General features: G+C 43.4%; 1 long non-coding RNA gene across 1 annotated transcript; it reads right to left on the reverse strand.

Moving 5' to 3' along the window:
- Nucleotides 1-14,192: 14,192 nt before the first annotated feature.
- On the reverse strand, nt 14,193-14,833 carry LOC130362215 (uncharacterized). The gene is made up of 3 exons (XR_008891323.1): nt 14,760-14,833; nt 14,534-14,613; nt 14,193-14,428 (listed from the first exon to the last, which is right to left on the reverse strand). It is a non-coding gene; the product is annotated as an uncharacterized LOC130362215 (long non-coding RNA).
- Nucleotides 14,834-17,642: the final 2,809 nt, after the last annotated feature.

Here is a 17,642-nt window from a genome sequence, read left to right on the forward strand (position 1 = left end):
CCCTGTGGTCGCCGGTAATCAGGTAATCCGACCCGGAGCGAACACGCTCCGGGGACTGATTACAAACGGGGTGCCGCGTGCAAAATCAGGGGCGTCCCCAGCGGCAGGACTCCCGTGATCAGGCATCTTATCCCGGAGAACCCCTTTAAAGTTCATATATTATAAGTTGAGGTTGGAGGAAGACTTACATGCAATAAAGTATCAGACAATGTGGAATTTTCAAATGAACATTCTATACAGAGGCGTAGCTTGTAGCTTCTGGGGCCCCAATGCAAAATCTGCAACAGGGCCCGATATGCCAATTATTGTACAGGGCAGATGTGCTTTGGGGCCCCCTTAGGCACCAGGGCCCCGGTGCGACAGCTACCTCTAGAGCTACGCCCCTGATTCTATATTATCCTCACAAAAGACATCTGCAGTTGTGATTCTGCTAGATACCTCAGCAGGTGGGTAAAGCAATCGTTTATTTAGACAACCAAACACTAAAGAACATTATTTTTTAAACCCTGGCTATAATATGCCTACCCATAATGTAACATATCCAGTGACTCAGTGTTGATGTATTGTTTTAATATTTCTTTCAGCAAATATTTTCCCTTGCAGTTTGCGACAAATCAATTTTAATGCATGTTTCTCCCAAGTTGTGCAGCACATGACTCGTCCATTGATGCGCAACTCATAATTCCTTTCTAGTTCTAGTCTTCTGTGGGGACATGCTGGGGCTGATGATCAAACAGCAGGTTCAACCTAAAACACAGAGAAAGATGACCTCAAATATATGGCTACCGGGAGCATGACCTCCCATGTGTCAGTGATTTCACAATTACAAGAAATCCAACAGTGTTGAATTACATTTTATTATCACATATGCCTTCCATTTCCGTAGGGTTCTAAAATCAAAATGTATATGTTGAAATATGATTTTGCACACCAATATAGCATGAAATCATGTTGCAATACCTTAAAGGGGTACTCCGGTGGAATTTTTTTTAAATTTTTTTTTTTTAACCAAGTGGTGCCAGAAAGTTAAACAGATTTGTAAATTATATATTACCTACAAGCCCAAAAGGCTAATACTAATCAACAAAACCTACAAAAATTAGCCCAAAAAAATATTCAAAATTTCATCTTTATTATTGTATACAAACAGGTAGAAAAACACCCATAAAATAACCCACCCTTAAAAAACTCCCCAACAAAAAGCTGAGCAGGATACCACTGGGATATATACAAGGATCACAATACTACCAATAATACAGTCCTGCAGTATCAGTAGGTCAGCACACAGTAGAACAATATCTCAAGTGAAAACTTTACCTAATTGTGACATGCTGACGGCTCCTTGGTGGTTATCCTGCAACCTCGACACGTGTTTCGGATGATTCCTTTCTCAAGGAAAACACACTTTCTCTTACCTGCCAACGAGCCCCCGGAGCTCCGGTACACTCCGGTACAGGTGTTCGGTCCAAGGGCTGTATTCTTCTTACTTACTGTCAGCCCAGCACGTCACACGGAGCTTCAGCCTATCACCGTCCGCAGCGATGTCCCGCCTTGGCCGGTGATAGGCTGAAGCTCCGTGTGACGTGCCGGGCTAACAGGAAGTAAGAAGAATACAGCCCGGGGACCGAACACCTGTACCGGAGTGTACCGGAGCTCCGGGGGCTCGTTGGCAGGTAAGAGAAAGTGTGTTTTCTTTTATTTTGCACCCCGGACGGGATAAAAGGAAAAAAGTGCGTGCCGGACTACTCCTTTAAGGGGTTAAAGTTTTGAAAATTTGGGGCACTTTGTTTCGAAACCAAAACCTGTGTTAAATACACCACTTCACTAGTTTAACAACAGTTACAGCTGTGAAGTGAAATAAGATTTTGGTGCCCTGACATGGCAGGGATGCTTCAAATATTCAAGTAAACACTTTGCTAGCAACAGCCCAAAGTCACAAGTAGAAATGCCTCTAATTAATGCTATTTTTTAAAAATAATTTTACAAATTACAAAATTTACAAGTACTGTATTTCAATTACAAACACTTTCAATGCTGTGCCACAACTTTATTGATTGCTGTTATTGGTGCTATACTTGCACAGCCTGCTAAGTAAGCCTGTATAGTCAGAGCACTAACCTGGCTCCAGGAAGGAAGGTGAGTGACTCCAATCTGTCTTGATAACTGCTTTGGAGCCTACAAAGGTGCTAAGGAGGTCCAGAACAGCCTCCCTATGACTGGCAACATTATTGTGACATTTTAGATTGACTTTTATTGTGGCATCTGGGGTTAATGTAGGACAGTGCCTATCATACTGATGTCCAGCTGGGTGCAGTGAGACCTGGCTACTGATAGCGGTATGAAGTAGGCTCAGCTAGTCAATGCACTTAATACTCCTGAATCAACCAGGGCATACACATATGTCTCACTTTGGGGTTAAACTGTGGAAAAGCCTATTAAGGAACATTAATTTACATATATATATATATATATATATATATATATTTATATATATATATATATATATATATATATACAGTATATATATTTTATATTAGTGTAAAAAATGATGTAAAAGCTTTATTGATGAAAAAAATATTAAAATACTATTTTAAAAAACTATTTCATGTACAATAGTTGTGCCCTGGTATGTGTCTTCTGTTTACCACTTCTATAACTTTTTCCTCAAAGCATACCTGTCATTTCAGGTGACCTTTTAGGATAATGCTGCCCTATGTCTGTACATGTGCAGCACTATTTTTGACAATTATTTAACTTATATACGGTACATGGTATTTTTCTGCAGATTTATGCTCTGCAGGCTTTATCTCTAAATTGTAGTCATTACTGTGGTGTCCTGGTACAGGACTTGGTCCTGTCCCTTTGTCTGATGTCCCCTCAGCCAGAGTCCCTCCATGCTAGTAGGGCTCTCCTGGAGGGCTAACCCCTAGTCGCCTTATATAAATGTGTATTAACATATATTGGTGTATATATTTATATATTTAATTATAGAAAATCTCTGTATAGGACCTTAGAGGTCATGTGCCTTTAAATACACGTGACCTCTAAGGTTCAAGGACCTTTGGGTCATGTGACATACCCATAGTTCCTTGGGTCAGAACTGACAGGTTTGCAGAACCAATGAGCTTTGTACCTGCCCCCTTAACCTCTTAAGGACCCAGGACGTACGGGGACGTCCCCGCACCCTGGGCTTTAAGGACCCAAGACTTCCCCTTACGCCCTGGCGTTTTCCGGTCCCTGCCGCGCGCCGGGCAGAGATCGGAAGCGGATGCCTGCTGAAATGCATCAGCAGGCATCCAGGGCAAACGCCGAGGGGGGCCATGTAGGCCCCCCATGTCGGCGATCATCACAAATCGCGAGGGAAATCACCCCTGCGATCTGCGGCGATACCGGGCTGATCGGGTCTCTGGGACCCGACCGCCCGGTAATTTTGCATGATCCCGGTTGTCACAGACAGCCAGGACCATGCTAAAGTATAGGAGCGAGGTGGCAAGCCTGCCACCTCCTCCTATCCCCTGCGATCCGTCGGTTAGCTAACTAACCAATCGCAGGGGGGGCGGTTACTTCCTCCTGCCCTGCCCAGCCTCTGGAAGTCAGGAGAGAACGGGAGGAAGACCGGAGGACGCGGCGGGGGACGGGGGAGTGCTGGGGCCCGGCCCCGGTACTTACCTCGTCCCTGAAGACCCGGATTCTGGCGGCGGTGGCGACAGGTGAGTTGATCTTCGACGGCATCGAGGGACCTTTGCAGCAGTCCAGACCGCCGCAAAGCGATCTGGACTGCTCCATCTGTTCCCCTTATACTACAACTCCCAGCATGCCCAGACAGCCCTTGGCGTCTGGGCATGCTGAGAGTTGCAGTTTTGCAACATCTGGAGGTCCACAGTTTGGAGACCACTGTGCCATTCCAGATGTTGCAAAACTACACATCTTCAGCGTGCCCTTACTGTCCAGGCATGCTGGGATTTGTAGTTCTGTAACATCTGGCCCTTCAGATGTTGCAGAACTACAACTCCCAGCATGCCTGGACAGTTTTGGCATACTGGGAGTTGTAGTTTTGCAACATCTGGAAGGGCACAGATTGGGAACCACTGTATTAGTGGTCTGCAAACTGTAGTCCTCCAGATGTTGCAAAACTATAACTCCAAGCATGCTGGGAGTTGTAGTTCGGCAACATCTGGCTCTAAAAATGTTGCTGAACTACTACTTCCAGCATGCCTGAGAATGTTTGGGAGTTGTGGTTTTGCAACAACTGGAGGCACACTGGTTGGGAAACATTGTCTGTTTCCTAACTCAGTGTTTCCCAACCCATGTGCCTCCAGCTGTTGTAAAACTATAACAACCAACATGCACTGATAGACTGTGCATGCTGGGAGTTGTAGTTTTGCAACAGCTGGAGGTCCCCCCCCTGTGAATGTACAGGGTACATTCACATGGGCAGGGGGGCTTACAGTGAGTATCAGGCTGCAAGTTTGCGATGCAGCAAATTTTGCGCGGCAGATCAAACTCGCAGCAAGAAACTCGCTGTAATCCCCCGCCCATGTGACTGTACCCTAAAAACACTACACTACACTAACACAAAATAAAATAAAAAGTAAAAAACACTACATATACACATACCCCTACACAGCCCCCCTCCCCAATAAAAATGAAAAACGTCTGGTACGCCACTGTTTCCAAAATGGAGCCTCCAGCTGTTGCAAAACAACAACTCCCAGTATTGCCGGATAGCCGTTGACTTTCCAAGCATGCTGGGAGTTTTGCAACAGCTGGAGGCACCCTGTTTGGGAATCACAGGCGTAGAATACATCTATGTTCACCTCTATGCAAGTCCCTAATTCAGGCCTCAAATGCGCATGGCGCTCTCACTTTGGAGCCCTGTCGTATTTCAAGGCAACAGTTTAGGGCCACATATGGGGTATCGACGAAATCGGGAGAAATTGCTTAACAAATTTTGGGGGCTTTTTCTCCTTTCATCCCTTATGAAAAGGTGAAGTTGGGGTCTACACCAGCATGTTAGTGTAAAAAAAATAAATTTTTTAAACTAACATGCTGGTGTTGCCCTATACTTTTCATTTTGACAAGAGGTAAAAGGGAAAAAAGCCCCCCAAAAGTTATAATGCAATTTCTCCTGACTATGTAGATACCCCATATGTGGGCGCAAAGTGCTCTGGGGGCGCACAACAAGGCGCAAAAGGGAGAGTGCACCATGTACATTTGAGGTGATTTGCACAGGGGTGGCTGATTGTTACAGCGGTTTTGACAAACGTAGAAAAAACAAAACCCCACATGTGACCCCATTTCGAAAACTGCACCCCTCACGGAATGTAATGAGGGGTGCAGTGAGAATTTACACCCCACTGGTGTCTGACAGATCTTTGGAACAGTGGGCTGTGCAAATTAAAAATTTTGTACAGCCCACTGTTCCAAAGATCTGACAGACACCAGTGGGGGTAAATGCTCACTGTACCCCTTGTTACGTTCCTCAAGGGGTCTAGTTTCCAAAATGGTATGCCATGTGGGGGTTATTTTGTTGTCCTGGCACCATAGGGGCTTCCTAAATGCGACATTCCCCCCGAGCAAAATTTGCTCTCAAAAAGCCAAATATCACTCCTTCTCTTCTGAGCATTGTAGTTCGCCCGTAGTGCACTTCAGGTCAACTTATGGGGTACCTCCATACTCAGAAAAGATGGGGTTACAAATTTTGTGGGGTATTTTCTGCGATTAAGCCTTGCAAAAATGTGAAATTTGGGGGGGAAACACACATTTTAGTGAATTTTTTTTTCTTTACGTATGCAAAAGTCGTGAAATCCCTGTGGGGTATCAAGGCTCACTTTATTCCTTGTTACGTTCCTCAAGGGGTCTAGTTTCCAAAATGGTGTGCCATGTGGGTATTTTTTGCTGTCCTAGCACCATAGGGGCTTCCTAAATGCGACATGCCCCCGAGCAAAATCCCGAGCAAAATTTGCTCTCAAAAAGCCAAATATGACTCATTCTCTTCTGAGCATTGTAGTTCGCCCGTAGTGCACTTCAGGTCAACTTATGGGGTACCTCCATACTCAGAACAGATGGGGTTACAAATTTTGTGGGGCATTTTCTGCTATTAACCCTTGCAAAAATGTGAAACTTGGGGGGAAACACACTTTTTTTTTTTTTTTTACATATGCAAAAGTCGTGAAACACCTGTGGGGTATTAAGGCTCACTTTATTCCTTGTTACGTTCCTCAAGGGGTCTAGTTTCCAAAATGGTATGGCATGTGTTTTTTTTTTGTTTTTTTTTTTGCTGTTCTGGCACCATAGGGGCTTCCTAAATACAACATGCCCCCCAAAAACCATTTCAGAAAAACGTACTCTCCAAAATCCCCTTGTCGCTCCTTCCCTTCTGAGCCCTCTACTGCGCCCGCCGAACACTTTACATAGACATATGAGGTATGTGCTTACTCGAGAGAAATTGTGCTACAAATACAAGTATAAATTTTCTCCTTTTACCTTTTGTAAAAATTCAAAAATTGGGTCTACAAGAACATGCGAGTGTAAAAAATGAAGATTGTGAATTTTCTCCTTCACTTTGCTGCTATTCCTGTGAAACACCTAAAGCGTTAAAACGCTGACTGAATGTCATTTTGAATACTTTGTGGGGTGCAGTTTTTATAATGGGGTCATTTGTGAGGTATTTCTAAGATGAAGACCCTTCAAATCCACTTCAAACCTAAACTGGTCCCTGAAAAATTGTGAGTTTGGAAATTTTGGGAAAAATTTGAAAATTGCTGCTGAACTTTGAAGCCCTCTGATGTCTTCCAAAAGTAAAAACACGTCAATTTAATGATGCAAGCATAAAGTGGACTTATTGTATATGTGAATTAAAAAAATTTTTTGGGATTATCCGTTGTCAAGCAGAGAGCATCACAGTTAGAAAAATGTAAAATTTTCAAATTTTTCATAAAATTTTGGGATTTTTCACCAAGAAAGGATGCAAGTTACCACAAAATTTTACCACTATGTTAAACTAGAATATGTCACGAAAAAACTATCTCGGAATCAGAATGATAACTAAAAGCATTCCAGAGTTATTAATGTTTAAATTGACAGTGGTCAGATGTGCAAAAAATGGCCGGGTCCTAAGGTGTAAAATGGCTGGGTCCTTAAGGGGTTAATATATAAGGGGCTGCTGCCACTAAATTCTCTCTCTTGAGACCTGTACATGAAAGAAAGCACATCTCAGCACAATCATCAATTCAAGCTAGGCCTGAAGCCTAAATCTTCCGCAGCCACGAAACCGTGAGTTATCTAGCTCAAAACTACAAATCCTGTGTGACTACTGCAACTCCAAAATACCCTAAATTCAGTAGCACAGTGGCTAGCAAACCTAAGCTCATTAACCTCAGAAGTCCCAGCAAACCTGTGAGGAGGCTGTACCACGGTCCTCTGCTAAAAGACTTATGTTACCTGCAGTTGCATAAAATATGCAGTAAAGTTTATTCTGGTTTTTCATCATCTTCTGCTGTGGACATTCAATTATTTCTCCCTACCATTTCTGGGACAGTTGGCGGTAGGATCATTACCCTAAAGAAAACCACATCCTGGCGTCACGACACTTAAGCGTTAATCCTATACCCTACTCTACCACTCTGCAACACCCCAGAAACCATCCTCTCCCTCAAGCTCACCACATAGCAAAGCATAATTGATCCTGCAAAAAACAAGCCCTCATATGGGTGTAAAGATTTGCCAGCTGCTTCACATGGTACTTCCTGTCTGCAATTTCATTCATACTTTTGGTGTATGACTTCTTTGGGCTCTGTTTGTCTATACACCTATTTCCACTTGTACATATATTTGTATGTTTATGGCAATTGAAGCCATTATTATTATTAGAGCAAAAGCAAAAGGTAATCAGCTCACCCCCTCGCCTCCTAGCAACACGGACCTGGATGGACTTCAATCCAAAAGTATAGTTCCAACAAATATGATGGGTCCAGCACAAGCTTGGGTTCTGCTTCTTTATTTTAAAACCAACCGGGCATTACAGAGATGGCAAAGTGACGCATTTCAGCTATGATCTATAGCCTTAGTCATACTGTAAATCTATCACATGATCAGTTTCAGCTCTAGTTTTATTGAAGATTTTAGATAGGCAGGCACTTGTAGCCATGTTGCAAATAGTCCTTTATAGATCTCCCATATAGGGTGGATAATGCTTTGGGGGGGGTACGATAATAAGTCTGTACTTAATAGAGCAACAGCAAAAGGTAATCAGATCACCCCCTCGCCTCCTAATGACACGGACCTGGATGGACTTCAATCATATAGTATATTTCCTACAAAAACCATGGGTCCAGCGCAAGCTCAGGTTATGCTTCTTTACTGTAAAAACAATCGGGCATTACAGAGATGGCAAAGTGATGCGTTTCGGCTATGATCTAAGGCTATCGTTTTTGTTGGAATTATTATTAGAAATGATAAGGTATTTAACTCCCAAATGGTGGTGTGTGTCTAATAAAGAGTAATTATTTTTTATAACTATAATTTTCAGTTCTTTGTTAGTGTAATTCTAAGCAGTTTATGAGACTCTTGCTATTTGTTTATTTTTATATTACTTTTCTACCATTGTAGAAATATTTTATTATTATATATAATTCCATAAATCTCATAAAAAATTGGCACCCACCTACACAAATTAAGTTGTGGTAAGGCCCCCACATTTAGACCTAGCTGTCCTTTTACTGTTCATCATTATCTGGAGAATATGTCACCTTTCCAGTTATTATGGCACCTTTCTGCTGGCTGTTGTACCAGTTTGCTTGTTAATTGGGTAGAACAGTGTCCAGCTTACTGAAAAACATTGCTATAGTTATTTATGTCCCCTGAAGACTGGAAATACTCAGTGATTCATATCAAAATCAAAGCTTACTATATATTTACCAGTTGAAATGCTTTATGCGCACATAACCCAACTTTTGAAGCCAGGAGAAATATGAGTATTGTTGTACATGGTGATCTGGATCCACATATGCCTACAATTGGACATACTGCAGCCAACAGAAGTCAGAAGGGAATATGAGCAGACCTGCTTTAAACAATAATGGCACAACAAACCATAACACTTGATAGTGCTGGAATCGGCATGATGTGTAGCATTCGTATATCACCATAATATGGAGATATTGAGGAGAATTCATCGAGCTGTTTAGAAACTTTTTTTTAATCTAAAATTGTCACACAAAAAGTCTCAGTCAATTCCTATGTGACTTTTGTGAGACTTTTGCTTTTAATCATAGTTTAAAGTGAACTACCATTTGCAATGCTTTAGACTATTTTTATGCAGTGGGTACTTATTCATTATGTGCGACTTTTCTCTGAAAGTCTCAAAAAAAGTCTCAAAAAAGATGCAGCGCCGTGTTTTACATACAAACTCACACCATGTCACTTCAGCGCTGGAAAGCCGTCTAAACAAGTAGCATGGGCGTCAGTTATGTTGGGGACAGGAGGAACACATCCCCCCCGATGAACTGATGCCGAGCAGGCAAGTGAGGCAGCCTGTTTCCATTGCCTGACACTTGGCTGCTTAGTTTATTTCCAGTGCCACAGGCTGACTGAATCGGTAAGAAAAATAGGAGGACTCTGAGGTAATGTTCCCGTGTGCCAAATTCATCAAATGGCGTGACTTTTCACATCTATAATTGTCTTTTAAAAACAAACCTTCAAGAAGGTAAACACCTCCATAGTATGTCATCCAACAGAGCCTGATATAGGGACTACCTGATTCAGGCTGGGTTCACATCACGTTATTCCCCATACGGGAGCGCATACGGCTGGGGGAAGCTAAAAACTTGTGCTCCTGTATCCCTGCCATATGCCACCCGTATGTAATTCATTTCAATGAGCCGACCGGAGTGAACCGGTCAGGCAAATTTTTCCCCGTATACGGTTTTCTACCGGACCTAAAACCGTAGTCAACCACGGTTTTAGGTCTGGTAGAAAACCACATACGGGGAAAAATGAGCATACCGGTTCACTCCTGTCGGCTCATTGAAATGAATTACATACGGGCGGCATATGGCAGGGATACAGGAGCACAAGTTTTTAGCTCCCCCCAGCCGTATGCGCTCCCGTATGGGGAAAAACGTGATGTGAACCCAGCCATAGATGTATAAAAATGATATAACAAGTTGGACTGAGTGATCTTTTTTTTTGCAGAGCCCAAGTGTCTCACATGGTGGAATCTAAATACAGACCAGTGAATGATGTGACATAGCTCCACTACCACACAACAGTCACAAAAAATATATCTTTAATGGATTTTTGACCACAGGTCAAACAAGGCTTTGCCACCAATGACCTTAACCCCTTAAGGACCCGGGGGTTTTCCGTTTATGCACTTTTTTCTTTTCCTCCTTACCTTTAAAAAATCATAACTCTTTCAATTTTGCACTTAAAAATCCATATGATGGCTTATTTTTTGCACCACCCATTCTACTTTGTAATGACATCATTCATTGTACCCAAAAAATGTACGACAAAAAGGGGAAAAAATCATTGTGCGACAAATTTAAGAAAAAACGCCATTTTGTAACTTTTGGGGGCTTCTGTTTCTACACAGTAAATTTTTCGGTAAAAATGACACCTTAGCTTTATTCTGTAGGTCCATACAATTAAAATGATACCCTACTTATGTAGGTTTGATTTTGTCGTACTTCTGAACAAAAATCATCAACTACATGCAGGAAAATGTATACATTTAAAAGTGTCATCTTCTGACTCCTAATACATTTTTATTTTTCTGTGTACGGGCCGGTATGAGGGCTCATTTTTTGCGGCGTGATCTGACGTTATTAGCGGTACCAGTTTTGCATTCATCGTACTTATTGATCGCTTTTTATTCATTTTTTCATGAAATAAAAAGTGACCAAAAATACGCTATTTTGGACTTTGGAATTTTTTTGCGCGTACGCCATTGATCATGCGGTTAAATGAATGATATATTTTTATAATTTGGAATTTTCTACACGCGGCAGTACCACATATGTTTCATTTTATTTTTATTTACACAGTTTTTTTTTAAATGGGAAAAGGGGGGTGATTCAAACTTTTATTAGGGAAGGGGTTAAATGCTCTTTATTAACTTTTTTTTTCCTTTTTTTTTTGCAATGTTATAGCTCCCATAGGGGGCTATAACACTGCACACACTGACCTTTTACATTGATCAATGGTTTCTCATAGGAAACCATTGATCAATGATTCTGCTGCTTGACTGCTCATGCCTGGATCTCAGGCACTGAGCAGTCATTTGGCGATCGGACACTAGGAGGCAGGTAAGGGGACCCTCCTTGTGTCCTACAGCTGTTTGGGATGGCGTGATTTCACCACGGCGATCCCGAACAGCCCCCTGAGCTATTCAGCATTAGTTTAGTTTCACTTTAGAAGTGGCAATCTGTGGCCTTTGAACGCGGCGTCTAAAGGGTTAATAGGGTTAATAGCTATTAGCCACGGGTCTCGGCCGTTGTTAGAGGCCAGGCCCGACCCGCTATGTCGCGTTATAGAACGGGAGCGGACTCATGACGTACCGGTACTTCACTGGAAATTTTTTTTTTTAAATCAACTGGTGCCAGAATGTTAAACAGATTTGTAAATTACAATCATGTAAAGATGGACTCGGCACTACCCCTACTAGCACTCAGGATATAGAGATATATACGGTTTTCCTGTGTCTTCCCTTGCAACAGCTGGAGGGACTTCAGTGGTGCTCTACGTTTAAGGCAAGTCCATTCAAAGTACAAACAGTAGAAAAAGACGGTCTGACGAAGCGCTTCGGCGCCAAACGGTCCCGTCACCGAGAGTATACCCCCGCGTCCTACGCTCACTCTCCCCTTCTTGTCTTCCATGGTTGAAGCTTTGGAATAAAGTACCACTTGCAAAGAATATCTGGGTCGGTGTGGTGAGTTGATCCTTCCAGTACTTATCAGCTGCTGTATGCTACAGAGAAAGTTCTTTTCTTTCTGAATTTCCTTTATTTCTTACCACAGTGCTGACACCTCTGTCCATTTTAGGAACTGTCCAGAGTAGGAGCAAATACCCATAGCAAACCTGCTCTGGACAGTTCCTGACATGGACAGAGGTGTCAGCAGAGAGCACTGTGGTCAGACAGACCAAAAAAACTAAAAAAAACTTTCTCTGTAGTATACAGCAGCTGATAAGTACTGGAAGGATTGACTTTTCTGCAACAGATAAATCCCAACTGTAATAATGCAACTAAGATGTGACTTAATGTCACGCAACCAGTCACCATGTCGCCGTGGACTACATCATACGTTCCCAACCTGTGGTGTGTGTGCCTTGTGGGGTAAACCATAAAAATCAAGCAAGTGTTAATATTATTTGCTTGCTTTGCTGAGAACCAGAGACTTTTAGCTTAGGACCTATGAGAAAAGTTACTTTGAGGGGAAGGGGGTTAATTAATTGATTGTCATGGTCCTCTTCTTCCTGTGACCGACCACTCAGACTTTCCACCTTTCTTGGTGCCTCCCTGGCTAATCCCCTCCGATTTCGCCATGTTCTCGCCGAGTGCCAGCTCAAACCCTTAGAAACCCTGCTAACGCATAGGCCGTCCTCTAGACGGTCTCCCTTCGCCTATCTCCAACTACGGCACTTTTACTCCTCTCTTCCGGCTCACTTTGCGCTGCACCGTGACTTGACACCTTTTGAGCGCCTTTGTACTGCCTCATTGTACCCTAGACACTACATCTGCATTCTCTATGAGCTGTTATTATCCCCTAGGTCTCTGTCCCTCCCGGCATATTGCTGTGCTTGGGAAACTGAGCTGGGTAAAACATTTTCCCCAGGAGGACTTGGCCAGGTGTTTTTTCCTGACTCATAAAGCAGTGATTGCCACCAAAGCTCAAGAAACCTGCTGCAAAATTTTGTCCCACTGGTACAGAATGCCGACGACTCTTCATCGCTGGTACCCTTTGGTTTCAGAAGCTTGCTGGAGGTGTGGGGATGCAGTGGGTACGATGACGCACATCTGGTGGGGGTGTCCCGCGTTTGCTCCATTCTGGTGCAATGTTCTTCAGGTTATTTCAGAAGTATCAGGTGTTCATGTCCCTCATGCTCTGGAGGCTGTCTTGCTTTTCATGTTCCCCATGGCGCAAGCAAAGCAAAGGTGGTCTTTGGCGCGACCCCTCCTTCAGGCAGCAAAAACGGTCATCCCTCGGAGGTGGAGGTCTACGGACCCTCCCACACTTGAAGAATGGTTGGCAGAGATTGCTCATATACGACAAATGGAAGAATTACTGTCAATACTCCCGGCCGACGCCACTCACATAGCAGGCACCAGGCTTACATGGCGTACATCCTGTCGGTTCTCCTTCCTATAGGTTGTGCTTCCCTTCCCTTTGTTTTCTGTTTGCGGCTCCCCCTGGTCTCTGTCCTGTATGTTTTCCCTCTTTCTTTCATCCAGTTTGACCTCTCTTGTGGATTTATGTTTTTGGCAATGTGTTAGAGTTTCTTCTTTCTCAGCTCCGAGTGGTGTGGATAAGCTCTCTGCCCCTTTCTCCTAGTTACTTTCCTATCTGGCTCCCTTGCTTACTCTGGGTGCCCCTGGGCATCTGGTACGTCTGTCCGCTCACCCCTCCCACTACTCCCATTGCTTACTTTATTCCTTTACTTCATATGCATTGTTCATCTAATATAATGCTTCATTTTGGTTACCATGTTATTGTGTTTTTGTCCCTCCAGGCTTTCCCTGGCCACTGGACTTCTACTTGTTTATCCTTTATTTCTTGCATATGTAATGTTTCATTTTGTTCTCTAATAAAAAAAAAAAACTTTTGAATTGGAAAAAAGAAAAGTTACTTTGGAGTCACTTAGGAGTCACTTTGAAAAACAATACACACAGTAGAAGAAAACTTTAAAAAGTGCTAGAATCAGAAGTCATGGAATTGTACGCTATCATTTATATTTATCATCCTCAGCATCGTATGGCTTGACTTCATCAGTTATATACACAATAAATCAACAGAAATCTCTTCTGTTTCCGTCAATATAAGAATGGACTTTTTACACTTTATTGTTCTGATGTTCTTTCGCTCATATTTATTGTTATATTGCAGACTTCATCTCACTTGTACTTTACATTGTCACTTAAAAAAAATGTCAAAGAAATCGCACACATTTTAAAAGCCAGCATAGAAGAACATTTAATAAAAGCACTCTGTTTTATTCAGACAAAAATTTGCATTTCTGTCCAACCATCCATCTTGTATCAACTGCTTTTGCAATGAGAGCTGTCAGTTAACATTGCATTCAATGCATTTTCATCTACAATCCCAGATGCAGTACAATATATGTCTCTTTTGTAGTCATTGTGACGCTTCATTCTCCAGCCATTATGAACAGGTGGTGACGAAAATAGACTGGTTTCAAAAGAACATTTCTAGAAATAACAATTGCCAAGGAAGGAACGGTGACAAAACAATGATTGATGATTTAACAGCAGAAATAATAACCCCAAGAGCCTGTAACCTCATTGACATTTTACCTGGACTTCCTGCCCACTTCAGCAGACATGCTTCAAAAAGGCACTGGCACTATGTCAGTTATTAAAGTCAGCGGCTCCTCCTGAGAACAATATGAGGATCAGGAGCTTTAGCCCGTTCACTGCTGGAAATGTAAGCGATGTCCTTGCTCAAGTGGCAGGGCATTCTTTTCTATTTTGCTATGCATCAATATAAGATTCATTGCTGCAAACTGAACATCAGTCATACCTTGCATGCAAATAAATTCCTTGTTCAAAAGAAGTTCAGCTTTTTTTCTTCATTCATTCCAAACACTCGGACTGCTGAACATAGGATAAGAAATTAATGTTTTGTTTCACACAAAACCCATTAAAACTATAAACAGTTTGTATTAGATTATCTGACACTGTCCCAATTAACATATAGGTTACCAGCAGCAAGTATTTCATTACTCTACAGTAGTTTCCCAACCAGGGTACAGCATCACAGATGTAGTGTTTGCCAACCAGGTTGCCTCCAGCTGGTTGGCTAACCAACTGGAAGCATCCTGGTTGGCAAACACTGCTCTGCAGCATCACAACAGGACAATGGAGTCTAACTGAATCAATAGTCTTTTTTTGTGTAACACACAGATATGTCAAAATCAGGAAATAGAATAAAAAGTAAAAATAAAAATGCACACCTTCAAGCCCTGTGTGACATGAATGCATTTTGCACGGGATGGATGCCAGGTGATCATGTATTAATATGTTCCTGCATCCACTGCATAAACCAGGGTGCAGCCAAGACCAGTGGTGACCGAGAATTGTCAGGAAAGCTGCTGTGTAGGATCAGGGCAGGTAAGTATGGATTATTTTTTTATTTTTACAGATCCCAAAGTCAAATATAAAAAAAATCACTTTAAGTTGCTGCTATTACTAATTGTTAATTACATGGTATCAATAATAATGAAGACTCATTGAAGTGCATACTTTTTTTTATTGTTGAAGAATAACATATAATGATCGGTAAACTAAAAGTTAACATGCAGTGGTCCCTCAACATACGATGGTAATTCATTCCAAACGACCCATCGTTTGTCGAATCCATCGTATGTTGAGGGATCCGTGCAATGTAAAGTATAGGAAGCTGTACTCACCTGTCCCGCCACTCCGGACCAAGTCCTCACCGCTCCCGATGCTGTTCAAGGGGCTCCCGATGCTCTCCCGCTGCTCCGGTGTCTTCTTTGCGATCCTCCGGCTTCTTCCGCATCTTCTGCAGGGTCCGGGCCTTGCTTTCTGGTGACATTATTACGCTGCTGCGCCGGCGCGGCGTGCGTAGTGACGTAATAACGACGCCGGAAAGCGAGGCCCGGACCCTGGAGAAGATGCAGAAGACGCCGGAGGATCGCAAAGTGGACCCGGAGCAGCGGGAATAGGTAGGCGAACCTGCCCGGGATGCTTGCGCTGTCGGATAGCAGTTAATGCGATGGCCCCGATATATAAAAGTATCGTATGTCGATGCTGACATCGACATGCGATGGCCTCTGAGAGGCCATCGTATGTCGATTTTATCATATGTCGTGGCCATCGCAGGTCGGGGGGGTTACTGTACTGATTTGCTGTTTTATCTCACTGACTAATACCTGTACCCATGGGATGTTTTCCCCTAGGTCTGTAACCCAAGGGTCTTCAGTATGTTACTCCATGATGGATTTTGGGGATTAAGACCAGGGGTTTTTAAATTTCACAACTCACTGTTACCCAGTTTGCAAAAAACCTTGTGCATCCACTTACTTGTAGTGAAATGAGTAACGCTTACACAGCCAGCAGTGCGACTAACAGTCATAAAATTCACTAAAAAAGTCATAAAATTAGCTAAATATATTAAATTTGAGTACAATTTCTTGATCAAAAACTTTTCTCCAGCCTAACTTATCATGCCTTTTGTACAGTCTTAGCCACTACAAAGAGAAGATAAAAAGTGAAAGTCTATTTAATGTATAACTGAAAAGAAGATGAATAGCAAGCTTAAAGGAGAAGTATCATGTAAGAAAACTTATCCCCTATCCGAAGGATAGAAGATAAGATTTAGATTGCAGGGGGTCCAAACGCTGGGGCCCCCCCGCGATCTAAAACATATCTATATTGTTACGCCTAGCGCTCCGGGTCCCCGCTCCTCCCCGGAGCGCTCACGGCGTCTTTCTCCCTGCAGCTCCCCGGTCAGTCCCGCTGACCGGGAGCGCTGCACTGTCATGGCCGTTGGGGATGCGATTCGCACAGCGGGACGCGCCCGCTCGCGAATCGCATCCCAGGTCACTTACCCGTTCCCGTCCCCTGCTGTCATGTGCTGGCGCGCGCGGCTCCACTCTCTAGGGCGCGCGCGCGCCAGCTCCCTGAGACTTAAAGGGCCAGTGCACCAATGATTGGTGCCTGGCCCAATTAGCTTAATTGGCTTCCACCTGGTCCCTGACTATATCTGACCTCCTCCCATGCACTCCCTTGCCGGATCTTGTTGCCCTTGTGCCTAGTGAAAGCGTTTTGTGTGTCTAAAGCCTGTGTACCAGAACTTCTGCTATCCACCCTGACTACGAACCTTGCCGCCTGCCCCCGACCTTCTGCTACGTCCGACCTTGCTTCTGTCTACTCCCTTGTACCTCGCCTATTATCAGCAGTCAGAGAGGTGAGCCGTTGCTAGTGGATACGACCTGGTCACTACCGCCGCAGCAAGACCATCCCGCTTTGCGGCGGGCTCTGGTGAAAACCAGTAGTGACTTAGAACCGGTCCACTAGCGCGGTCCTCGCCAATCCCTCTCTGGCACAGAGGATCCACTACCTGCCAGCCGGCATCGTGACATATATAGCTCTATGAAAGAGCTGTTTGGCAATCTTCAGCTCTTCCATAGAACTATATGGAGGGGGCATGGGGGCCCCTGCTTTAGGTGGGGGTTGTGCTATGCCACTGTGAAGGAGAGCCAGGGCTCCAAACAGGAGATCGTGAGGGGCCCCAGTGCTCGGACCCCCGCGATCTAAAATGTATCCCTTTCCTGAAGTTTTCTTATATGATATTTCTTCTTTAAAGACTACCTGGGTCTCTGCATCTGAAAAGCTGAACCAACAATATGAGAATGATAGTAAACAGCAATAAATAGTA

This window comes from Hyla sarda, chromosome 1, assembly GCF_029499605.1.
Source record: "Hyla sarda isolate aHylSar1 chromosome 1, aHylSar1.hap1, whole genome shotgun sequence".
In the NCBI taxonomy this organism is placed as follows: domain Eukaryota; kingdom Metazoa; phylum Chordata; class Amphibia; order Anura; family Hylidae; genus Hyla; species Hyla sarda.